Here is a 27781-nt window from a genome sequence, read left to right as displayed (position 1 = left end):
TACTGACCTTGTAGTGTTGTTTCTCCTTGTTTGTGCTACTTGGTCTCAGTTCAGCTTTTGATACCCTAGATTACAATGTTCTTCAATATAGACTAGAAAATCTGGGTTCAAGTTAAGGAAACAACTTTTCCAAGCTCAAGTCTTATCTATCAGATGGTGATCCATTTATAAATACACTGTGTTACCTTTGAAATTAGCTTACACTGCTATGCTGATGACTCAATGCTAAATGTTTTAAGAAAGACACCAGTTGAAGAATGTGTAAAGGACCTTAGATATTGGGTGTTGAGTTACTTTCTCCTACTAATTCCTAACAATACAGTAGAATTCTGCTAGATCCCAAGACACTTTTTCTGCTCTACTACTTACTGTCCTTATGACACACCTTCTGCAGGTGATCAAATATGCATAAATAAATCATCTGAACTTCCTAAAAAATGCACCTTTACTAATTTTGCTAACCCATGATAATCTCACCTGGGTTCTGTAGTCTTGTACCTTCTTAGGAACCATAAAAATATCCTGTGTTTATCTTAGGACTTCAAAATCCTTCAAATAAGTTGCAATAGCCTCGTGAGGGTTTATCAATTTTATCAAGGACCAAGCACTTGGCTTGGATACAGTTTAATATTCATAAGGTCACTTTGAAAGGATCTAGATATATCAAGAGATATAGTCAGATCAACAACACTGGTTCACCCAGTACTTTTATAAAAGTAATACACACACACTATGTAAGTGTGAATGCTTTACTGACATGATTCATCACCCAAATATAACAGTATCTGCTCAGTGGTGGTCCTTTGGTGAACCATTTACTTTGAGGCAGTGGGAGCTGACATATTAGAATAACCGATGCAGTCAGTAATAAGGTGCACATGGAAGTGTGTGTACAGAGTGTAAAAACAAGTTATGTGGTGACTGAGGGCAAGTTTAGATGCACATACAAGGGAAATAGGAACAGTACAGGACAATTTCAGGAAGATAGTCAGCACAGATCCTTATATGAATGTGAGGGAAGGCTGCAGGGCAAAGTGTTAGCCAACTCCCAAACACCACTGAGCCCTACAGCCTTGTGTATTAATGACACTATAAGAAATAAATTGCTGTCAACTCTTATTGTGGATTATTCATATATTTCATATTCATATATTTTTCTTCAGTTGTATCAACTTAAACCTGAAACATGTTCACTAAGATCATGAACCCATGAAGGCTGTATCATTACACAAACTGACTTTGCTGTTAGTCTGGATAAATCCGGACTGGCATTAAATCTATGATTGCATCTCAGAGAGAGGCTAATGGATCATTACAGCACTTTGCTCTCCTTCTACAAAATAATACATAATACAAAATAATGCATTTGACTAATCATTAGTTTTGCAATAATATGAACAGTTTTTCGTTTGACAAGGTCCTGTAGCTGTTGTCGGTGGTTTAACCTGACACTATGACTGCAAACTGCAAAATATATTATTGCATCATTAGGTTTTAGGTGACAGATCACTACATTGGCATTTCTCCTTGAAGATTTCTTGAAGCATTAATGAATTAATTGTTCCCTTAGTGATTTGAAGCTGTTCAGGCTAAACACCCCCAAAGAAACTTAGAAACAATAGTTTTTTTTTCTCCAATCAGCCGTCTTCTTTTTTCAAACTCCTTTAGTGTTTTGTATTGCTGTGATCTTTGCAAAATGGTACAATAGCAACAATAGAGAATTTCCCCCATTTATAGACAATTTGTCTGATTCTGGATTTGATTTCGTAGACTTTTCTAGCCTCATTAAAATTACAATTAAAACAATTCTTTAAAGATCATCTGACATTTCTTTTGACTGGGGCCAAATTTGCATCCCTTCTTTTGTCAGAGCATCTGGTTGAGACTACAGGTGTGGATTCAGACTGGGACCTCATCACATCACAGAAGCAGAAGGTTTATACTTTCATGTGGATGTAAGTGAGAGGTCAAATATGAATCTCACAGGACAAACAAAGTCCATGTTAATTAACCCTGAGCATGTTCTGCATGGAGACACATCGAGGCTGGAATTTCTGCTCACAACACTGCTGCTGACAGGATGATTTTCGCTTTTGGCACCATGCTGTGTAAAGTCTAGGGACTGCTGTTTGTGAAAATCTCAGACGATTAGCACTTTCTGAAATACTCAAACCAGCCTACATGGCACCAAAAACCATGCCACAGTCAAATTCACTGTGATTAGTGATATTAAGTTATTAAAGAAAGTCACAGAATTAGCATGGGGCTGTATAGCTGTTGTATCCTGTAGCTGTGTGTGGCTAATAAGTTCAAGAGTTCAATTCAAGCCAAAATTTCTTTGAGATTTTTTTTTTTTTTGCGGAACACAATACAGGCAGATTCACCTCTACATTGTCTTAGAAAACAGATTTTGTTAAGAAAATCATCACGTGTTTTAATACCTAATAGATTGCCATTTCCTTTTCTCCATGTTTGTCATCAATAATCCTTAACCTTTACTTTCAGCTATGAGCATTAGCTGGCTGAATGCTGATCCAGATAGAATGAGACAAACTGATTGATTCATTGTATTTCAATTTTAATTGTGCATACATTTTAAGCCTTGGAATCATAAATGATTAACTGTGAAATCAAAGACACATACAACATGTAGCTGATGCAGTAGCCATGCAATTGGTGTATGTGCAAGACTTCATCCAGTGAGTCACCAAATTCACACTGCGAATTCCCAGACTGACAAATCCAAAGCTGGACAAAGCGACAAATAGAAATGCAAGTTAAAGAAGGAGATATAAAAATAAAAGCATCAGAGTTCTATGTATATAAATATCTTACGGTAAAACAGTTAACACTTAAAGAATAAAGGCTTCTTTCCCCCCCATTGTATTTTAATGAAATCCTATTGATCCCTCTGAGTCTCTGTCTCTGTTCTCTCTGCTGGCTTTACCATTGTATCTTTGCTGTCTTAGTGATTCACTTGGCTTCTCAGATCACACATTCGCCACTTGCACGGCTACTGCGTCAGCTGCATGAGGTTGTATGTGTGAGTGTTACTCTTTCTCACTTTTTGATATCTTTGGATAGCATCATCCTTGCAATGGTCAGGTTATTAAGAAACATATACTCGCATGCAAGCACACCAAATGTGATGGAGCTAAGAGCAGAGTGATGAATCTCTACATCCATAACACACACACATCCCAATTCTTTCTGATCAGTACCAGCAACCACATCAGTACCACATCATCTTTACATAAACATACCAGTAATTCACTACTTAGCTTTAGAAAGCTATTTAGATATTTATACTGATGTCCATGATAAACAGAAACAATAATCTTTTTAAATCATTGGGATTCAAAATTGTGCTGTTCAAGAGATAGAACATTGTTTGACTGGCATAGAACTTCTGGCTTAAAGAAAAGCATTGCTTTCAGTAGACATGGTACATGTCTTTTCAAGTGGATTTTTTTTTTTAAAGCAGATTGTCTTTTTTGCTTTACTGTAGATATTTGGATCAAGGCCATAGTGCAGGAAGTTAGACACTGCTCAGTATGTATTACTGAAGCACCTGCATCTGAATGTGCAGCAATTATTATTGTATTCAGAGGGATTAGTCCAGAGGATACAGACTACAACAGCTATGGCTTTCAGTTTAAATATGGAAATAAGCATGGCTCTGAGTTACTGCATGGCGAAGGCCTCTGACAGAATTTCTCTGAACATGTTTATATGTCATGTTTATATTCTTCATGGCTACTTTAGAGAACCGTGGGCCATATTTGGAGTAGATAAAAAAAAAACCCACCAATATTTACCCAGAGATAAATATCAGTCAGGCTATATCGATAATTATGTTGATTTTTAAAATGCTTATGTTGATTCAAATTCTAACTCAATCTGACTCTTCTAAACATTTGCATGTGTGTTACAATATAGAGATACCTACAATGCACACTTACTTGAAATTTCAGTTGTTTCTCCTGTTCAATAGATAGATACACTTTATTATACTTTATTAATTTATTTTTAGGGGCCGTGGTGGTTCAAGTAGTTAAGGCTCTGGGTAGTTGCTCGGAATATCGGGGTTCAAGCTGCCATCGCTAGACCCCTTGAGCAAGGCCCCCAACCTTCTCTGCTCCAGAGGTGCTGCATCATGGTTGACCCTGCGCTCTGACCCCAACCACCAAAAAAATAAAGTTGGGGTTTGTGAAGAAAGAATTTCACCATGCTGTAATGTATATGTGATGTTGGTGGAGCGCTTGTTAGATCAACCATGTTTATTTAACTACAAATATTAAGAGGGAGTTATAAACACATTATGGTTTGTGAACTTTTGCATGTCTTTGGCCATATGCAAAATTTCAAAGAGAAAATAAAGTGAACTTAATTATCTACCCCCCTTAACTGAACAATGAGTAAAACGGAAAATTGAAAAATAAAATTAAATAAATTCAACAAAATTAACAATATGTCCTCCAAATTAAGATGAAATCAGGATACACACAAACACACACACACAATCAAACATCAAGTTTAAAGTGACCCTAAAGACTTAAGACTGACAGTACACCTGCTTCAGTTATGTGAAGTCATTGGGATGCTTCAAGAAATCTGAAAGTTATGTCAGACCAAGGCCATTAAGGGCTTTAAATGTCAAAAGCAAAACTTTGTAGTCAGTGTCATCCTTACACAGACACTGCAAACTGAACAAGGTCTGACTTTTTTCCTGGTAATGACACAGACTGTTGTTCTGAACTTTTGAAGCTTACTTACAGAGACAGCCAGCCAGCAACATATTGCAATATTTTAATCTTGAGGTTATGAACGCATTTACAAGCTTCTCAGGTTATTGTATGTTTACCAGATGCCTTAGTTTGGATATGTTTGTTTTTTTTTTTACTTATATGGTAAGCCTGTGTCAAGGGATACACCAAAAACCTTAACTGTAGCTTTAGGATTTATAGAACAAGCATCTGGCAGATTTATTCACAAGAAATCTCTGGGGTTGCACCACTGTTTGTGCATATTTTGCACCTTTGTTTCTGAGAATGTATTATGATATCTGCTAAAATGATACATCTCTCTAAATCACTGGTTTGCAAAGTCTCAGACACAAAACAATTCTGGTGGCATGTCTTTGTCTATAAGTTATTCCAGTTGAAAGCTGGTTCATCAGTTCACATGGACATCTCACACACACAGCCCTCCCCAGTTCTAAGTCACAGGTATTGAATGCCACAAAGGGTCAATCTTTCTGGTGAACCCAACACAGTGCCCAATATGGTTCCGTCCAGCTAATAGTTCCTAAACAAGTAGCAAGACACCTGGGTCGCTGTGGCGCACAGCTAGCATACGCCTGGCTAGTCCCCTACAGAGCAAGCTCCATATTTTGAAAATGGCCACATAGTTGTACCACGTTACCTGCAAGTCCAATGGTCTATACAGAGAAGTGAAAAACAATTTACGAGTCCAGTAAGTCTAATCAAATGTCCAGAAAATCTTAGATGCTTTGCGCAATATGTTTAAAAAAAAAAAAATATATATATATATATATATATATATATATATATATTACTTATTGATCTTTTTTATATAACATAGTAGCTGTGATTAAATAATGTTAACAGTGCAAAACATAGCATACAGAGCATTTGGGTGAATATTTAATATGGTTGTAACAGAATGTTTGTATTTGATTGTATTTGAATTTGCTGAATGTGCCCCCCCACACACACACACATGCACACACACACACACACACACACACACAAAATCAAGTCCAACATGTCCAAACTCTCTAGAGTCCAGTCCTAACTCCTAACTGCATGTCCTCCACCTCTCTCGCTCTCTCTCTCTCTCTGTCAGTCCCTCTTTCCATCCCCATCTCTCCCTGTAGTTTGAATGCTACGTTTAAACACTATAATCTTTCATCCTTTTAAAGCGTTCAGACAAGGGTCGAACCTCCAGTCAGTAAGATAATGCGGCTCTTTTTCTGTGCCCCTTTCTCTCCCTCGTTCTCCCTCTCTGTCTCTGTCTGCAGCTCTTCCTCTTTACACTCTTGGAGTGTTTCTTTGAAATGCATCTAATTAGCAGCAGACACGTCGTGTGGGTTAAAATAAATTGCAGAGCTACAGAGAAGGTGGAGGTCAATAGCTCTATAAAGACTGGCACAGCTGATAATTGGGCACATTTTTTCTGTGCATGAGTAAAATGCCAGTGGAGATTGTGTTGACCACTTTCTCCATGTCAAAAAAAAAGAGACAGATAAAGGAAAGTATGTCTTTTTTAAATAAAAAAAAAGTTTTGTATCTATTTTACATTTTCCTCTAAGGGGGTTTCAAATTTAGTGTGCTTGGCTTTGTTTTTGTCTGTGTGTGTGTGTGTGTGTGTACAATATGGCATAATGATGTAAATTTATGGTATCTGTTACAGCAAAATATCATTTTATTATTTTACAGAATTATACTATAAATGATTGCATTGGCTTACAGTAAAATACCAGAATTATAGTGTGCATGCAAAATATGGAGCTAATGTTTTAGGCTTTGTGTCAACATCTTCAAATTAGTGGATTGTAAACTGCCTATTGTTTTAGCAACTATTTAAGGTGAACAAAAAGTATATTTTTTGAGTATAGGTTTATATGAAGACTTTGGTTTTAGTAAAGCACTGAAATTCTTTTTAGAATGGATATAACTGTATAGTAAAAGTGGGTGAATCAGTGCAGGCTATATGCAGGAAGTGATGGCTTAGCATTTAAAGCTTTAAGCTCATCAAATTATTGTATATTTAAACAAGACCTTTATATTTCAGTTTTCAGTATTCTGCCTGTCATTTTGGATAAAAGCATTGTAAAAGCATTTACAGAAAATTCAGTCAGCTACCAGTGTTATATTAGTTAATTAAAAAAATCACATCTAGTTACAATACTCCCCACTTTATAAGTGACAGTGTAATACTCAATAGCTTGTTATGTTAGCCAACTTAGTTGGCACGGCTAGCTAATACTAATCACTAATTTAACTAATGATTCTCCAAGTATCTCTGGGAAATAGATGAACAATTATATATCAATATTACTCTTATAGCTATTAAATGTATGTAATAAAATGTCTAGACAGATACAGTACTCGCAATGGAAAATGATTGACACTTTGACATTTGTATTTAAACCTGCATTGTTTGGGAGTATCTTATACGACTATCGATAGATTTAGTAACATGAAGAGAAAGCACCAGTATGGAAGCACCAGTAGATACTGAGAGAGAAACACAGTAAAGGACATAGACGGGATGAGTAGTCAAACACCCAAGTGCAGGGGGCAAGATATACTACTAGTGACCCCAGAGGAAAGATCTTATAGTAGAGCACATGATGAGATTTGGGAAAAAAAATGACAGAGAGCAAGAGGAAAGGAAAAAGTGGAGCAAATGGTGAAGAAAGAAAGTGTGAAAAGGGAAAAACGGAGCGAAGGAAAATGGAAGAGGAAAGTGGAAGGAAGAAGAAAGCACTGCTCTCTTCTCACCTCTAAAAGTCACGGAAATGCCAGGTCACCTGCTCGAGCTCCATCAAATCAAACGCACACACTTTCACAAGCGTGCTTCAACACATTACATGCACACAACCGTGTCTCCAACAGCGCTGTCAACAACTGACTTTCCTGCCTGCCTTTGATGGCTTTGTTACAGGTGTACTTGTTTTTCATTCCTTGTTCTCTCTCTATCCTTTGATGATCACACTTTTAATAAAACAGATTCTTCAAGACTGTGTGTGCCATTCGATGACATGCAGCCGATAAATTTCCGGGACATGACATCACAAGACATCACATCAGAGGGTAATTGGATGCAATGTCATTACAGAAAACTGTCACTACAGAGACTGAAATTAGCTTATACAAATACTGCAGTTGACGTCCTAGATCACAATATAATGAGATTAAAACTGCATTCCTATGTGTTTAAATTTGGGTGAAGTATCATACTGTGTGATATGTAACGTAAGCTCTAACAACCTTGATAGTGTTTTAGAAATCCAAACAATAATTGTTCTGTCTTTCTGTCTCTAAATATTTTATTTTATTTTTTTTTTACAATATTTGTATAAGATGATCTTGGCAAATTCTATAACGATAATGTGTGTTAATGAAGATTATGCTTATACTGATTGTGTTGTTCTGCTTACGGAATCATTAAGCATGATGCACACTCATGCATAAACACAAACATTCTCCACAGTGAGCTTGAGGTAATCAGGTTATTTTTCGTTTACAATTTGTCATTGTACTTACAATTGTACTTGTAGCTGTCCCATATGATGAGAACATCATCCTATGTCATCCTCCTATCGGTGGCTTTTAGACGAGTGTCATGGTAGCAGTCACACAGTGCCAGAACGTTTTCACCTGGGTGTCTAAATCGGCTGCCATCGAGCACATCATATTATGCGTTTCTCAAGGCCACCTGTCTGAATTCAAAGGAGACAATTATTTGTTTGAATATCATTATTTAGCTAGAAAATACCCCTCTAAGACAGTTATGCAAGTGTGCATGAGTATGATGCAATATAGTGGCAGCAGCTAACAAGCCCAGACACCTTGACACACCCACACTTATTATTACTCTATTTGTTCAAGTAGAGACGATAGGCTGTCACAAGATTTCTAATAGTGATAATGCACTTCTGAATATAGTATGGGTTTTAAATACATTTCCAATCCACAATCCAAGCCTCTCCATGGCCTACACTGAGATGAATGGATTGAGACACCATTGCACTTCATATAAGAGTTAATCAAAAACAATTTAAATGGTCAGAAAAAATGTTATATATAATGATGTGAAGCTTGTACAAAGTTATTACATTGCTAAAGGCAATTAATCACATTATACTTATCTATAATACACCATATTTTATTATCCTTTTTTATATTTCATTATTTTGTCTTTTAATTATGTACATATTTAATTATGTCCCATAGTTTCGGTTGTTCATTAGGTTGTTAGTTAGTTTGCACTGTGGGACAGGGAACTAAGGAAAAGCATTTCACTGTATAACATAACATGTAGGTAATATGTATGTGACAAACAAAGAACCTTGAACCAACAGTACTATACAATGGGACACACTGCAAATAGCAAACTTCACATGAAGCAAAGTGAAAAGACTGGTCTTACAAAATAACAAACGATTTTTGTTATTGTCAAATTCTAGGGCATCTTTTAGGGATATTTCACTTTTGCCAGCAGTTTGGAATGTCTTTCTAAAGTAATATTTGCCCTTGTTTTATCCAGGTTTCACGAATTCTATTACCAAAGCAGAAAAGCCTACATTACACATACACAAAAAAAATTAAAAGTAGGTGTTAATTGCCTAAATCTTGTTTAAATCCTGATTATTTTAAACAGGAATCTCAGTGATTTTCTATAGATTTACAGATTTTTGATGAATGAATTAAAACTCCAGTTAGTAATTACGAGGCATGTCGATGAGAAGGTTTTCATACAGGTTATTTGCAGGAGCTCTATAACTGAGTAAACCCAACATAATATCAGGATAAATATATGATGCTCCAGGGAGCACCCAAGGAAATAAAATGTCCTTGTATATACAGTACATTCAAAAAGTATTCAGCCTTAAGCTAAGTTAAGTTACAGCCTTAAGCTATACTGCTTTACTTTCCTTTTTTTCCACATCAATCTACACTTCATATCCCATAATGACAAAACAAAAAAAACAGATTTGTGCTTACTTTGCAAATTTGTTAAAAAAGAAAAGAAACCTATAATATCACACTGACGTAAGTATTCAGAAGATTTGAGATGACACTTGAACTTTAGTTCAGGAGCATTCCATGTCTCTGGATCATCCTTGAGATGTTTCTACATCTTGATTGGTGTCCATCTGCTGCAAATTCAATTGATTTGATTTCCATTTTAAATTGGCTGAATTTCAAATTCCAAAGCATGCTTTCATGTGTCTTGGACTGAGGAGAGGCTTCCATCTGGCCATGCTGCCATAAAGTCCAAACACTCAGAGAGTTGATGTGATTGACCTTCTGCAAGTTTCTCCATTACAACACATATGATCTCTGGAGCTCAACCAGAATGACCTCTGGGTTCTTAATCACCTCTCTTACCAAGCCCTTCTTTACCAGTTGCTCTGTCTGGTTTGGGTGGCAAGTTCTAGGAAGAGTCCTGCTTGTTCCAAACTTCTTCCATTTAAGAATTATGGAGGCTACTGTGCTCTTGGGAGCCTTTCATGCAGCAGAACATTTGACACAATCCTCGCTTTGAGCTCAACTGGTAGATCCTTTGACCTCATAGCTAAATTTCAAGTCTCGTTGCAAAGGGTCATTCTGATATTTCAGTTTGTTCTTTTTAATAAATAAAATTTATCTCAAATATGGATTTTGTTTTCTCATTATAGGGTATGGACTGATGTGTGTGTATTTTTTTTTTTAATATCATTTCACCATAAAGCTACGACACAACCAAATGCCAAAAAATAAAAAATAAAAAATTAAATAAATAAATAAATAAATAAATAAATAAATAAATAAATAAGAGATGTACATTGCAGCTTCATAAGATAAAAATGCAACTCACAACATGCTTGCTTGTTCTGTAAAATTCCTCCAATGGTCAATTTTGAAGGTCAAACAAAAACATGTAGCATTTTATTTGTTATCAGTTCCTACCAATCATTTTAATGTTTGCCTAGGGAATGATCATATCATGATCAGATTGTGCTCTGCGAATTGCACATGGAATGCAACAGGAAAAAAAAAATATTGTTCATTTGTTCAAATACACTACCAGTCAAAAGTTTGGACCCACCTTTTAATTCAATGTTTTTTTGTTTAGTGACTTATTTTCTACATTCTAGAACAATACTGGAGATTTCAAAACTATGAAATAACACACATGGACTTAAGTAATCCACATGTAATGACAACAAAAAACAGTCAGTTGTTATTTTAAGACACGAAGGTCAGGTGTTCTGGAATAGTTCTTGCAAGAACAGTATTGTCAAGTGCATTTGCAAAACCCATCAAGCACCATGATGAAACTGGCTCACATGAAGACCATCCCAGTAAAGCAAGACCAAAACTGACCTCTGCTGCAGAGGAGAAGTTCATTTAGAGTTACCAGCCTCAGAAATCACCAATTAACAGCACCTCAGATTAGAGCCGTTATGAAGGCTTTACAGAGCATCAGTAGCAGACATATCTCAATATCAACTGTTCAAACGAGATTATTGTGTATTTCGGCCGCCTTCAGCATTGTTTTACAATGTAGAAAGAAATAAACATCAGGAAAGACCATGGAATTAGAAGATGTGTCCAAACTTTTGACTGGTAGTGTATATTGTTCTGCAATCAAATGGAACCTCTCTATTAGGAGAAGCAACCATTTTGTAAACCATTGTATCTCTTTTTATTTTGCATTCTTATATTCTTCTATATACACTCACATGGGATGACCCACTTTGAGAGGAAAATCTCCATCCCTCTTCATTCATGTAATTATCCAATCAGCTAATCATGTGGCAGCACTGTAGTCCTGCAGATACATGTCAAGAGCTTCACTTAATGTTTACATCAAAGAGAATAGGGGAAATGTGACTTGTGACTATCATGATACCCTGGGATTTCCACATACTTTGAGATTACATGGAATGTGGACTGATGTGTCAGAGGAGGATTTCTAGACTTGATTGATGTGACAAGGCGGCTAAAGTAATTTCAGTAACCACTCTTAACAGTTGGTGAACAGAAAAGCATCCAAAAACACACATGCAAACACTGACGCAAATGGGTTACACAGACCAGACCAGAACAGTTTTTTTTTCTATTCTATACCAAAACTAGACGTTTTAATTTAAAAGCCTTTACTCTTGCTTCCGAAGCCAAATCATTATCTGTATCCTCAGCTTGTTCTTTTATGATGTAAATGATTTGTATGCACACTGTGGTAAAAAAGTGATACTGCTTTGAGGCTTAACAAGAAAACTACTCCAAATTCTGATTACAAATAATACACAGTCATAAACATGAAGGTTCTTGGGGTTATACACAGTGAACTCGAAACTGATCACGCGAAACTGATCACGCCTCAGTCGGTATATGAGAAATGAAGAACTGTGTCACAATACTGCAGTAATGACTCAGATTTTATGCTGCCATGACCAGGGCATCACAGAGCCTTGTGTATGTGTATGTGTGTGTGTATGTGTGTGTGTGTGTGTGTGTGTATTGTGATTGAGGAGTCATCTATAATTTTGGATGATATCAGCCTCAGCTTGGTTCAAGGTGCAACGTAGCAAAAGAATCGCAATAAGCATTCAGAAAGTCTTTCGCTCCCTCTTTCGCAAATACACAATGACAGCTGACTGAGTGCACTTTATTGTTATTGTTTTGTATTGATTGCCAAAATTTAAGGCTAGTGTGGTGGAAGGGCTACTGACCTTCGTGTTATTGTGTGTGTGCAAGTATCAGACCCATGAATGTGCATCAATAAGCTCTGAAAAATAAATCACTAGTGACCTGTCCATCAAATCTCTCTCTCTCTCTCTCTCTCTGTCTCTCTCAAACACACACACATACATTGTAGTCCCACAAAACAGGAGCTGTACAGTTCTGCGGTATGTAGTATAAGTGAAGAGAATACAAAGTGCTATCATAGGCCTGCTTGTTTTTCAGTTATTGAGATTTAGATTAAATCTATTTAGATTTAAGAGATATGCTAATAACAATAAAAAGTCGATAATCATTATAATAACTTTTATAATGGCTTGTGATTTCCATCGCAGTAAAAATGTATCGGCTCATTGGTTATGCTTCGTGGACCATTTGGGGATCCTGGACCACTGCTTATGGCAGTTTGGTCTTATTACATACAAGATAAGAGTTATTTTGCCAAAACCATTCTTGCAAAGACAAAGATGCACTCAATCACTGGGTGATCGAAACCTATTTCTAGTTAATACTATTTCTAGTCAAGTCAACCGCTGCTACTGCCATTTTTGCACACTTCATACTCTAAACTATGGCTGCTATATATATGTTTACAAACATTATTACAGTAGATACCACTGGTTTTACAGTTCCTTTAGTTTGCACGTTCTGTTCTGTTGCACATGTCGCTATGTGTCCTGTATCCTCTTGTGTTGTTTTTTGTGCTTTCTGTTTCTGCACTGTTGTCTTGTCTTGCACTGTTTGCATCTTTCTGCCCCTAGCTCTGTGTTGTTGTTTCTGTTTTGTAATTATATGTTGTATGTTGTCTATGTAGCACCAGGGTCTTGGAGAAATGTTCTTTCTTTTCACAATACACTGTCAGCTATATGTGGTTGAAATGACAATAAAAGCTTCTTGACTTGATATGACTTGACTTACAGTCCTAATATTTATGACACCAGTATTTACTCACAATCTCAAGTCTTCATATAAAATATCGGGAATTTGAAAATGGGGGAATAATGAGGTATATAAGAGAAAAAAGGACACCCACACAATATATATGCAACATGCATGCAGTCATGCAGCTCTTTAAGTGCATCTGAAACTTCATTAGCAAGGCCAAACTAAGCTTTTGGAACATGCAAGTATTTATAGGAGGAGCTATACAGTGTGAGAAGAGGAGAGTGAGAACAGAGTGAGAAGAGGAGAAGGAGAGAAACATGTGATCAGAATCAAAGGACAAGAAAGAGTGAGAAGGGAAGCAAAGTAAAGAAGATTTAAAAAAAAAAATGACGATAGCAGGAAGTTAACCAGATGAATAGGTGAGAATAGGATATAATGTATGATGGGAAAACTTAAAAAAGAGAGAGAAGAGGGAATTGAAAGTGAGGAGAAGATAGAAGAGTGCAGGGACATTAAAGAGGAGCAAACGATAACAATATTGAAGAGTATAAAAAAGGAGCAAGGACAAAGAGGCACAGAGTATGAAGAAGAATAGAAAGCTGAAATAAAACAGAGAGGAGAGAAAGAAGAAAAGGGAGAAGGAGGTAAAATGGGTTAAAGAGGAGAGAAGGAGAAATGAGAATAGAGGTGGAGAGGATAAAAAGCTGAGGGAATAGTTTAAGGAGAAGAAAGGAGGCTGATCTAAGATGGCAGGAGAAGGGAAACTGATGTAAAACAGGACAGATGAAAACAGTAAAGGAGCACAAAAAAAGGGCTAGGTAATATAAGATGGCAGAGGAAAGGAGATAAACAAGAAGAAGGCAATAAAAAGAGGTAAATAAAAAGCAAGATGGGTGAGGGAAAAAAATGTGACGAAGAGAAGAGATAGACAATATGAGAAAAGTATGGGAAAAGACAGCAGGATAGATAACATAAGGATTCTGTCAAAAAAAAAATAGCATTTTTTATTTTGTCTCCAACAAATCCACAGGTAAAAAATTACACAAGAACACCGGCATATACGTTTTTAATAATAAACTTAATCTTAAAATGTTTTTATCTGTTTTCAGAGCATTTCTCAGGCATCTGTGATATATTCTTCATACAACAGACCTTACATACATACAATCTGCTAAACTTTACACAGATGGTTGCTTTGAATCTGTATTTCAATGTAAATTCAATTGTAGTTCTATATTCTCCAAGTTGTAGAAATCTCTGCTCATGTGAGCAACTTTAGCTAGCTGGCTAGAAATAGCACTGGAGCTTATAAGCATTTATAAACATGGCATAGAAAATATACAGTATTTAGATACGCATATATTATATGAATGCATATTTTCATCAATGGCCATAATGGCATTCCCACTCTCATGTCTATATATGGATGGGTATAATTTTGTGTAGTCTGTGATCTTCATATACAGATAATACAGATCTGAAAATATACATTTTCTGTTCATCATAAGCGTTGATCTTCAGAAACAAAGTAATCAATCATCAAGATTATAATACAACAAGAGAGACGGAAAATAAAATGGCAGCGCAGAGTACAAGGACAATATAGATAGAGGAAGAAGTTGTGCAAAAGCAAGGAAGAAGATCAGAGAGATGAGGTGAAACCTGAAGAGTAAAGAGAAGAGAGATAAGACAGAGCAGAGCAGCGTCTCCTCTGTGGCCTTTTAGGGTGCAAGCATCTAATGAGGCCTGTCTTTTCCTTTTCTCATTACCCTCTCTGCGTTTTATCATGCACATGAAACACACAGCCACCACCACCACCACCACTGAAACGCCAGCCCACAAAAGCCAAAGCACAGTTCTGTGTTCTCGCCTTCACCCTTCCTTTAATCTTCTTCTTTTTTTCCCACTTGTTCTCTGATACAACTCCAACCTGAAGGTTAAAGAATAATTTTCACACACGCTTAACCACCTAATCAATGCTACACAAGCAGGGATAAAGAGAAAAGATTTAAAGAGGGAGATAGAAGGTAGAAGATAAACAAAGAAATAACAAAAAACATGGATAAAATGGACAGGATTGCATAATTTGAAGAGATGTGTGGGGTTCAGCCACAAGCTTGGGTTAATCTCTGTGCAGAATTTCTCCTTGTGCCTGGTGGATTTATTTCAAACCTTCCAAAGACTTGCTCGCAATTGAATTGGCTACTAAACTGTTTAAATTTCCCCATAGTTGTGCATGTGTGTGCATGGTGCCCTGTGATGGATTGGAGTCATGTCAAGAGTGTGATCCTGCCTTGTGTCTGGTGGATCAGGAGCCTGTCTCAGGAACATAAAGAAAAAGATTGCCTAAAGGAAAAGACTTTAGAAGAAGAAGCCTTTCTTTTTTGTCACATATACATTACAGCACAGTGAAATCCTTTCTTCACATATCCCAGCTTCGGAAGTTGGGATCATAGCGCATGGTCTTCATGATACAGCACCCCTGAAGCAAAGAGGGTTAAGGGCCTCCCTCGCGGGCCCAAAAGTGGCAGCATGGCAACAACTCAAAGCCTTAACCATTTGAGGTACCATTGCCCCTTAAAAGGAGACTGTGACTAAGGATAATAGCTACTAGTTTTTAAAACAAAAAAATAAGCTACTATTTGGGATGTTTATGTATATTTAACCTAACATAAACATACCCGTGCTATTGCGAGAACTGCTGACATTGGTGAGGGGAAAACATGATTTCTCAGAGACCCTGAAAATACTTGATAACAGATATTGTATCACTTTCCAAATGTTATAAATAACAAAAATCTATACATAGAAATAAAATAAAACAAAATCTTTCTGTCCAATGTGAGGTGAGTCAGTGAGATTTTATGGTGATTTGAAAAATTACGCAACAGAAATTCTGAGAGTTTAGGAAAATGGGGTGGTGGGGTGGGGTGGGGTTTATGTTTTATTTAAAAAGCACTTTAGGTAGTCAATAAAGAAACATGAATTATCTGAAAAATAAAAATAAAATAAAATAACAGCCTGGGTTAGTATGATCAGAACACATGGTAAGCTAAGCAGATACTTCCCAAGTGTGTGTGTGTGTGTGTGTGTGTGTGTTATTCTGGGAAGTAGAATACAGTGCAGTTATGGCCATGGTGCGTGTTAGGAGTTCATGGACTGGGTTGCCTTAATAGTATTAAAGATGGTCTACTGAGAAGCAAATAAATGAGTTAGCTATCATAAACAATCAGCTGATCCAGACATCTGGTTCCTCTTAAATATTCCTTACAAAAGGATGCTATACAAGTATCAAATTGGCTACCTAATTAAGATAATATCTAACAACTCTCATCTCCACACAATTATTCAGTGCTCTATTTTATTTAACAAATAATTAGTGTGATTTAAGCTAAGAACCTAACAAGCAATTTAATGTCAAGTCCAGCTGGATTTATTTTTGATGCGTCCATACATGCAACACGCAATGATACAACATCATGGTACACAGGGGTATGACTGTATATAACACATATGCTGCAAAATAACTACACAGGTCAGGGCATGCTAACTAGACAGGACAACAACAACAGTTTGGATGGTTTATATGTCATAGTTGTTTAAGAGCTTAAAATAGCTGTGCTGTTGTGGAGTCACAGCAACATTGGAATTAAGCAGAATAAACAGTCCCACGAGCAGGAGCACTGGGATAAAAATGTCCCATAGCAGTATAATAACCATCGTCTCTAAGGGTTTAATACAGTTTGTGAGATGTAACACTGACATCTCTGCAAATTTTAAGGCTTATTATATAGAAGCATTTGCTCCCTTTTTAGATTTTCCGGAAATCCTGTGTTTACCTGCAATGCCCACAAGCTTCTTTCTTATGAAAACACACTTTAACCAAATTCAATTCATTTTAATTCAATTTCTTTTCATTTTTACAGAAAAATCTGGATGTAGATTTAAATACAGATCTCCAAGCCATGCCATAGGTGATATTGGTGACTCCCTAAGACAACATTTTGTCAGGGAGCGCAGATGTCGCAAACCCAGAAGCTAGCTGACACTTTTGTGGGATGATAAATCAGTACTCTTCTACAGTTGTATACTATATATTTGGGATGTCCATGTGAGACCATCCCCAGCAGCAGAGAGTGAATTATTGTATGCAGAAGAAGTAACAAGGTAAATCAGAGAGATTTAAAGGGCAAGGGGAGTCACAGCAGCCAGGATCTGACATCATACTCTAAATGGCCAGAAGTATTACATACATATGTGGTTCTTCCTCAAACTGTTGCCACAATGTATGAACCACACACTGTTTAGAATGTGTTTACATATTATAGCATTAAGAAATCTCCCTTACTGTAGCTTACAGGCATAACCCAAATCTGTTCCCCCCTTAAATGCTAACTGATGTCCATTAAGCCATCCAATGTTGGAATGGAAGAACTTGTGGCCTTGACAAAGTCCTGACCTCTGCCAGGTCTCACTAAGACAGCATAACAAAATAAATTCAGCCAATAGTAGAGTACATGGTCAACAATGGCCAGTTAATTAAATGCCTGTAGAAGTTATAGATCAAAATCTCTCAGTACTATTAACAGATATACACATCATCCTCTACAAGCTCCTCATGTCCTCCTCATACAGTTCATAAAGGAGTAAAAGAACACCATGACAACTGCTTTTTCGAAATCGTCAGTAAACACCAGCAATAAATAACAGAACGTCAGTCACAATCAAACTGCCATCAATCACAAAGCACATGTGTGGGTGCAAATAAAGGAGGGAACCAGCCGAGGCTGTCAAAGTGTGTTTGGGGATGTTATTATCTCTACACACAATTGAAACAGGAAAAAGAATGAGATTAAAAAAAGCAAAAGAGAAGAGAAACAGTGGCAGGATTAAAATGAAGGGGGGAAATAAGTATGGAGTTCCTACAGTAGGAACTCAAAAGGGAGTCTTTTAATTTGGGGCTGGTGGAGCATCGGGAAGCTCATTATATCTGTCATATTAACAAAGGAATAAATCTGCATTTCTGCCAAGAAATAAAAGCAAGTGACAGACACATTCATGGAGAGATAGAACAGGGAAAGAAAGAGAGAGAGGGAGAGAGAGACAGAGAGAAAAAGGGAGGAATATATAACTGGTTGCAACACATTATTCTTTCTGAGAAGAGTGAACAAATGTTACAGAGAGTGAGAGAGAGAAAGAGAGAGAGGTATATTTTAAGGATTTTGAAGTGTTCTCTCCATCTGATGGCCTCTGGCCTTGAATGTACATGAGCACCTTTTTCTTTTCATGCTCCATTCACACCATGGCTGTTCCATCTACTATCTTCTACTTAAACCGAATATCTCTCTTTGCCAGTTTCTCTTTTTCAATGGTTTCAGGGATTTGGGTTGGTTTTGAGCCCTGACCTCAGCCATCATGAACTTCCACGGTACACACACCGACTTCGATAACAGGAACGCCTCAAGATAATGCCACGCTCTGATAGTGAACAGAGGGGGGAAAAAAAAAGATGAAGCATTTACCCTAACGTGAGCCTTCACATGCTCCTCTCTTTCCTTTTTCGTATGAAGCAGAGTTTAGCAAAATGCTCGGCAATAAGAGCCTCAGAGGAACATAAAAATACTGAGGCATACGCAAGATATGTTTAAGCTGCGTATTAAAATAAAGCAAAAGACAGTATCATGCTTGCAAAGTCCTCACAGTTTGCAGTGAAATGATATTTGATACAATTTCACCATAATAATAAAGCTTTTGCTAACATCAGCACCCCTTTTACCCCTACCTCAGCCTATACACACACCCCACAATGCTATAAAGAGAGAAATACAAAGAAAAAAAGTTAATCAGACCTCACTGAGCTTTCTGTGTGAAACTCAACTGTAAATAAACTGCTCCACAGAATTCCATTTAATAATAGCAAGCCATTAAATGAAAGTAAACCTCATTTAATTCTGTTTTTATTAAATCAGCTGTGATATGCATGCTGCTGCAGTTGTTTGTACAAAATGCAGCAACAATCATGTATAAAAATCAAAATGATGTGGAAGTGTGCCACTCAATAATTCCTCAGTAAGTTGCTTACACTGCCAAAGAGATACAGCTGTCAACTATTGTGAGATCTGACACACTCACAGAGATCCCATCAGACAATAAAGAAAAGTTTTCAGACCTTTTAGTTCTAATATAATTAGATTTATATATCTTTTTTAATCTGCCACAGAACGATTTCATTCATTCATTCATTCATTCATTCATTCATTCATTCATTCATTCATTCGAAATGTTTAAGGAGATAAGGAGTTGCCAGCAATACAAGAGCTTCCCAATAGTTAAAATAAGAGTGCTTGGTCTATGGATTGGCATAAGTGCTAGTACTTAGGCCCGGAAATCTATAGAATGGGGTGCTTAAAGCAGATTGCACTAGTTTTTCAAAACCGATCTAGTTTTATATTGTTTTTATCATTTTCAGTGCCTTTTTTTTGATGGCAGATTACAAAGAAAGCTAAAGTCTCTAAATGGGCATGATGTGACTTCACTGACCCACCATTTCTAGTCCATCAGCAATGTTTATGTATCCTTAATTACAAATGTGCTTCATTTATTTTTAGCGTTAGTGCTCTAATGGGTCTTCCAGGGCCAAATTCATTTCAGCGCCATCTCACTAACTAAATTAGCCAGCTACAAAGAACAGGGCCTTGGGGCCAGTGCTAATGAAGTGTCTGAGATGTGGGACCAAACTAACCTTTATCCACACACATCAACTCTACTACTGGGAGATACTGGCGAGTAAAACTGCTTGTACAACACTTCTGTCTTTTTTCTATAATACTTTGTGGATTCGCTTCAGTGGTGTCTAATCTACTTTTTTGATAAGTATCAGTGCCATGTTCACCTGAAGGCAGGGAGAGAATGTTCCACAGAACTGATCTTAGACGGAATTAAGTTTCCTAAAAGTTCCATTAATTTTAAGAGACCAGTACAACCCAAATAATAAAACAGAAGATACTGCTGGGTGACAAGGTGTGATTCGAGACCCACTGCTTGTAATGTTCCAGAAAACTGATCTCTGATGGAATCATATTCAATAATGGTCCAATTAATTCTATGAAAAAAATAAAATCCAAGTCGTCATGTAAGACGATACTGCTAGGCAACAGCTGGTAGGTTTGGAGCCACTCTTCCTCTTTCCTAATTTAATGTGACATATGCAATATGCAAAATGCTGCAATAATTTGGGGTCTCAAGTAAAATCTTTCACCAATTAAATAAGTAAGACTGTTTACATGATGAAGCGTATGAGCTTTAATGACAAAACATTGCATATCTGTCTGATTAAAGGCAGTGTTCCATTGGTCTTTTAGCTGAAAGGTTGATTGTGTTAAATTTCACTTTGGCTATATAGCTATTAGCCCTAACTATGGGTAGATAAAACTTCAGTTATCTTTCATTTTCAGTGAACAAAAATGAACAATCATTGTAACAGAGTGCAATACATCCGAATTGTATTTATTTTCCACATCATTCTCATTTGATAATTCTGTAATGATTATGATTATAATTGGTATTGCATAATTTAAGGCAACTTATATATAAAAGAAATACTGGCAGATATATGGTGTGTGTGTGTGTGTGTGTGTGGGTGTGCTGGAATAATGTGTTCTATTCAAAACTTCAACACTCTGCAGTTAGACTATAAAATATGTTAACGTCATGCAAATCCAATCAATAGCTATTCATTATTATGAATATAACTTTGTAGACTACTAAATTATAGTACAAGGGACGGGTTTGTTTCAAAATAACCACTGAGAGCACATTTCAGTTTGGTACACTGTTCTCTGGCATGAAAATGCATGAAGAGTGAAAAAAAAGGTGACAAGTTCAGGAAAAACAGAAATGATAATCACTTTAATCAACTTTTTAATCAGACACTCTCTGTTGAAAAAATAGAAAATAGAAAATACATTTCAGTTTAGCATAGCTGCAATTACAAATATTGTACTTAGAAAACTTGCACAACTTACAAGCTGTGTTATTGATTAAACATTCAACAGCGGACAGCAGCTGACAGCTGGGTTATGGCTATCACGTATTATCCTGGTGAGCTGGATCATTTTTTGCTTCAGATTTGTCAAATTGCTTTTACTGACCCTCACAGAATATGAACTGTAATTAAACAAGCTTAAGTAAGTTCTACTTATTGTTCTGAAAAGCATTATAGCCCCATCATCTAACATTAACTGCCATAGTGGGTGCCTGTGGATGATGATGTTGATGTGGTGTCTGAGGCAATAAATTCATTTAGACTTGAAGGATTGCACTGCTTCTTTGTTCCACAAAGATTCCATTTATCAGTTCTGAATATTTGGTAACATCCATTCATCCCTCCATACCATTTATCTTACACAGCATTTTGAAGAGTCTATCCCAAGGAACTTGGGGTACACAAGGCATGGGACACTCTGGATAGTGCCAAACCTTCACAATACACAACTGTACACACACTCACACACCTATTCACACACTACAGACAATTTAGAGATGACAATCAGGCCACAATGCACTTCTTTGCACTGGGGTTGGAAATCCCCAAAGCATGTGGAGAACACAGAAGCCCTAGAGTTGTGAGGGAAGATGTGCCAAAGTCCTCAGTTGCCTTAGAAGATGAATCCTAATACTATAGCATAAAAAGATATTGTAGAAGATTTTGTGCTTCCAGCAGGTCCACATATGGGTGGAAAGATCAGGTGCAATACCTTCGGTCATATAGTATATATTAGGACTGATAGCTCTATAGAAATAAACTAACATCTGTGGATTGTGTAAATAGTGAGCATGAATTGCTGATGTTCAGTGTTTGCATTAAAACATATTCAGCTTTTCATGATTTGTGTGACTTGCCAATATTAACATTCACAACAGCAAAGTTCTCTGAATGGTAATTCGGTTTTCAAATGGGTTTTCATGGATGCTGCTCTTCTTTTTTTTTTGAAGTGAAGTAGACATAATGCATTACCAAACCATAACAAGCATAGCAAATCAAGGTAGCGCAACACAAACCAAAACAAATAAAGGTAAGGCAACACAAACCACAGCAAATCAGAGTAGGTCACCACAAATCAAAACAAATCTGAACAGCACAAACCAAACCAAACCAAACCAATCAAAACCGAAACCAAAGTAGGCCAACATAAACCAAGCCAAGCCTAAGCAAGGCAACTCAAACCAAGTCAAACCTAAACATGGCAACACAAACCAAAATAAACCAAGGTAAGGCCACACAAACCCCAGCAAACCAAAGTAGGCTAACACAAACAAAAAGAAAGCAAAGCAATTCAGACCAATCCAAACCAAAGTAGGCTGACACAAAACAAACAGAGACACTGAAATAAATAGCTATTTAATTCAGGATATATTGAGTATGAAGTAGTTTTTCAAAATTACCATAAATAGCCACAGAGACCCATTTCAGTATACCATTCATAGCAATTCTAAACCAAAAGCAGGCCAATATAAACTGAAATAATACAAATTGAGTTATTTACCTGGATGTAGATTGTGCCTTTGTTTTAGATAGATAGATAGATAGATAGATAGATAGATAGATAGATAGATAGATAGATAGATAGATAGATAGATAGATAGATAGATGAAAGGAAACATCAATGACTTTGGTTTACTGTCATGGTTTGTTCATGATACTGGTCTTGTTGGTGAGAATTTCCACTGTCAAAGTATACAAAGTTATTCTGACTGATCATCTTATTTATATGATGTAGCCATTTTATCCTGATGGGAGTGGTCTTTTCTAGGATGACTCCACCCCTATCCCTAGGGGGTACACATAGTGTTTTGATGAGAAAGAGAATTGAGTAAATCACATGCTGTGGCCTTTACAGTCACTACAAATCTCAAGCCAGTTAAACACCTATGGGAGACATTTATTTATTTAATCCGAACACCAGCTGAGGGAGTGTGTTTTGGAGGAATGGTGTTCTATCGCTCAAGTTTCAGTTCAAGATTCAAGGTCATTAAAGCGGTTCTTGTGGCTCATGTTGACCTGTAACCTTACTAAGACAATTTATGTTATTTGTTTTTATTTATTTGTTTATTTTTTTGTAATTCTCAGTCATCTATGCTTTTATATTTAATCATTATTTTTCCAGCAACCCGAATCTTTTAAGTGGCAATTAGTTTAACAGTTTTATCAATCTAATGAGACAATCAGTAAAATGTCTCATCCACGATTCTCCTAAGCACAATAAAAATATAAACTTCCCCAAAAAATGTAAAGAACATGATTACAATCAAAATCTTATTGTCAGACATCCAGCAGAGAAAGTTAAGAGAAGATGCCAATCCTTCCAGGTTCCACTGTCTTACATAGCACATTTAAACAAGTGTATTGCTGTGTTCTCCTGGCACTTGTTTGCTAGCAGTTCATTGGAAGTGCGGGCTATATTGGCAGAAAAACAAGGAGTGCCTAAGTACATAAATAATTAAATACATTATGGAATCTGTTTATAATCATTATGATTTCTTCTGCCTCAAAGTTCATCATACCACGCACATGCACTACTGCTGATACAATCTCAATCATATTAAAACAAGCAGCTTTATAAGAGTTATAAAAACAGCCAGTCTGCATCACTGACTCTAGAGAAAAAAAGAAAGAAAGAAAGAGAGAGAGAGAGAGAGAGAGAGAGAGAGGAAGTGGAGGGGGGGGGGATAGAAAGGGAAGAGAGAGAGAGAGAGTGCACAGATGGATTGTGCTACTAAGTGCGAGTTGTGTGGGAGGACTGTGAAGGAGCGAGAGCGGACCAAGGGAAAACAGCAGAGATAGAAAAGCAGGCGAAGGAGCAGAGGAAGAGAGGGAAGAAGAGCCAGGAAGAGAGACGCGGATGCTTCCAAACTTGCACCCACGCAAGTCGCACACACTGACATGCATCTGCCAAACGAGCTGCGCAAACAGAGCGCTATTGAAAAGTGTGTGTGTGTGTCTTTGAAGAGGGAGTTGATGGTGGCTCAACTCACAATCGAACCTCTGATATTTCCATGTAATCTCTTAAGACTCTTGCTAAGATTGATCCACAATCTTAAGTTCATACACCTCTCTCTCTCTCTCTTCCTCTCTCTCTCTCTCTCTCTCTCTCTCTCTCTCTCTCTCTCTCTCTCAATGTGACTCTCTTCTCACTTTCCAACCTCCTACTCTCGCAATCCAGCTCCTCATCACAAGCCATCTCTCTCTCTCTCTCTCTCTCTCTCTCTCTCTCGTCACACTCTCTCTCATCTTTACCTCCCACTCATCCTCCAATCACACTTCTTCATACCATCTCTCATCTCTTCTATTGCTTCTTGATGCACTTCAACATTACAATGCTTACCTGTCCCTCCCATCAATCTGTTCATCACCCCTCCACACCCCCATAGTGTTTGAAGGTTGGAGTAAATAAGTGTGAGAATATTTCAAATATTTGCCTTCTTCCTGGTAGAATTGTATATTTAATAATGTTTTTATTGGGTGTTATAAAAAGCAGAATGTGCATTCGCTCTGCCAATATTTGCTTAATACTTCAGCCTTGGTTATTGGAGCTTAATGAAATTCTGGAGTATAATAAAGAAATCTCATTAACGCAGGAACACACAAAGCTAATATTCCTTGACACTATACGTGATTATACAGAGTAAGCCTTTCAGTCTTCCTGAAACAAGGCAAGAGACTTATGGAGGAGTCTGCTAAATGTCACTTAATTATCAAATAAATCTGCTTGCATGCTGATATACACACTATATATATATATATATATATATATATATATATATATATATATATATATATATATATATATATATATATATATATATATATATATATATATATATATATATATATATATATATATATTAATTATACTGTATTTATACTACTGTATTTATTTATTTATTTATTTATACAACAACCCAGCTCAACATGTCACATGTTGCAAGATGTGGCAAGAAAATCCAGAACATCTCAAGTAAGAAACCTTTTGTAATTCCCATTTGTAAGACCATAGTGACATGCTGGTGGAGAGAGGATGATGAAATGCATGACCATCACCTCAATGCAAGGGCTCTCCCCTCCAGTTAGCTATAAGAACAAAACTCTTCCATATTAAAGGTACACTATATTGCCAAAAGTATTCACTCACCCATCCAAATAATCAGAATCAGGTGTTCCAATCACTTCCATTGCCACAGGTGTATAAAATCAAGCACCTAGGCATGCAGACTGTTTTTACAAACATTTGTGAAAGAATGGGTCGCTCTCAGGAGCTCAGTGAATTCTAGCGTGGAACTGTGATAGGATGCCACCTGTGCAACAAATCCAGTCGTGAAATTTCCTCGCTCCTAAATATTCCACAGTCAACTGTCAGCTGTATTATAAGAACGTGGAAGTGTTTGGGAATGACAGCAACTCAGCCACGAAGTGGTAGGCCACGTAAACTGACGGAGCGGGGTCAGCGGATGCTGAGGCGCATAGTGCGAAGAGGTCGCCAACTTTCTGCAGAGTCAATCGCTACAGACCTCCAAACTTCATGTGGCCTTCAGATTAGCTCAAGAACAGTGCGCAGAGAGCTTCATGGAATGGGTTTCCATGGCCGAGCAGCTGCATCCAAGCCATACATCACCAAGTGCAATGCAAAGCGTCGGATGCAGTGGTGTAAAGCACGCCGCCACTGGACTCTAGAGCAGTGGAGACGCGTTCTCTGGAGTGACGAATCGCGCTTCTCCATCTGGCAATCTGATGGACGAGTCTGGGTTTGGCGGTTGCCAGGAGAACGGTACTTTGTCTGACTGCATTGTGCCAAGTGTAAAGTTTGGTGGAGGGGGGATTATGGTGTGGGCTTGTTTTTCAGGAGCTGGGCTTGGCCCCTTAGTTCCAGTGAAAGGAACTCTGAATGCTTCAGCATACCAAGACATTTTGGACAATTCCATGCTCCCAACTTTGTGGGAACAGTTTGGAGCTGGCCCCTTCCTCTTCCAACATGACTGTGCACCAGTGCACAAAGCAAGGTCCATAAAGACATGGATGACAGAGTCTGGTGTGGAGGAACTTGACTGGCCTGCACCTCAACCCGATAGAACACCTTTGGGATGAATTAGAGCGGAGACTGAGAGCCAGGCCTTCTCGTCCAACATCAGTGTGTAACCTCACAAATGCGCTTCTGGAAGAATGGTCAAAAATTCCCATAAACACACTCCTAAACCTTGTGGACAGCCTTCCCAGAAGAGTTGAAGCTGTTATAGCTGTGAAGGGTGGACCGACGTCATATTGAACCCTATGGATTAGGAATGGGATGTCACTTAAGTTCATATGCGAGTCAAGGCAGGTGAGCGAATACTTTTGGCAATATAGTGTATGTGTTGGTGTCATACCTTATATTCAGCTTTCTGATAAAGCCAGTCTGTGTGAAAGCTGTTTCATGTTTAAGCTATTTACAGTTATTTCAGCTGACTACTACATTGAATTCTTCACAGCATCTCTTGACACTGCGTTTTAACATCTCATAGTTGACGTTAATAGTTATGGAGTAGTGAAAAGCAACACTGTTTTTGCAGTTAGTGGTTGCCTTAATAGCTCACACAAATGAAAGTTGTATATTAAACCAAGCAACAGTGCTGGATTTTGATGAAATTCCCTAAAATGAAGAAATGCATCAAAGCAGAAATCTCAAAAAAAGAAGACACCTTACTTACTTCTGTGTAGCAAAAAAGCTGGACACTACTACAAAGACATCCCAAGGGTAGTAGAAAGTCGAAAGTATTCAATCCTTTCAGTAGACACACACAAATACTGTATCTATCATTCGCATTATACAATTTGAGCAAACAACATTCTAATAATATATATTAATAACCACAGTGCCCCTCTAATCTATTTTTCTACAAGTAGATTTAATCTGAAAACAGTAAAGGCAATAGTGATATGAACAATTTGGAAGTTAATTTAATTTAATTATGAATTTTGAAGACATCAAGTAGACACCAAAACCCATATCTTTATGCTGTCATCACACAAGGTATCACAGATTTAACATTGAGAATACTGAACGCAATTAAAGCAACTACATATGCTTCAAATTTTCATCCTATTTCACATTTTTTAAAATAGGATAAACTAGTAAACAAATACAAAGTGCTATTGATTTAAAGGCTTGCTATGACAATTCTGTTCTCTTAAATGAAGATACAGGGAAGGGTAAGTGAAAAATATAAGGAAAGAATCACAGGAAAGAAGGAAATATAAGATGTAGCTAAACACAAAAAGAAAACATTGCTGGAGAAATTAAATAATAAAACTGTGTTGAATTGCTAATTAAAACTGTGATGCTACATCAAAGCTGAAATTAGTATAAAACCTAGAGAAGCGA

Source organism: Hemibagrus wyckioides, linkage group LG19 (assembly GCF_019097595.1).
Source record: "Hemibagrus wyckioides isolate EC202008001 linkage group LG19, SWU_Hwy_1.0, whole genome shotgun sequence".
NCBI lineage: Eukaryota > Metazoa > Chordata > Actinopteri > Siluriformes > Bagridae > Hemibagrus > Hemibagrus wyckioides.
Note: the sequence above shows the minus strand (reverse complement) of the source record.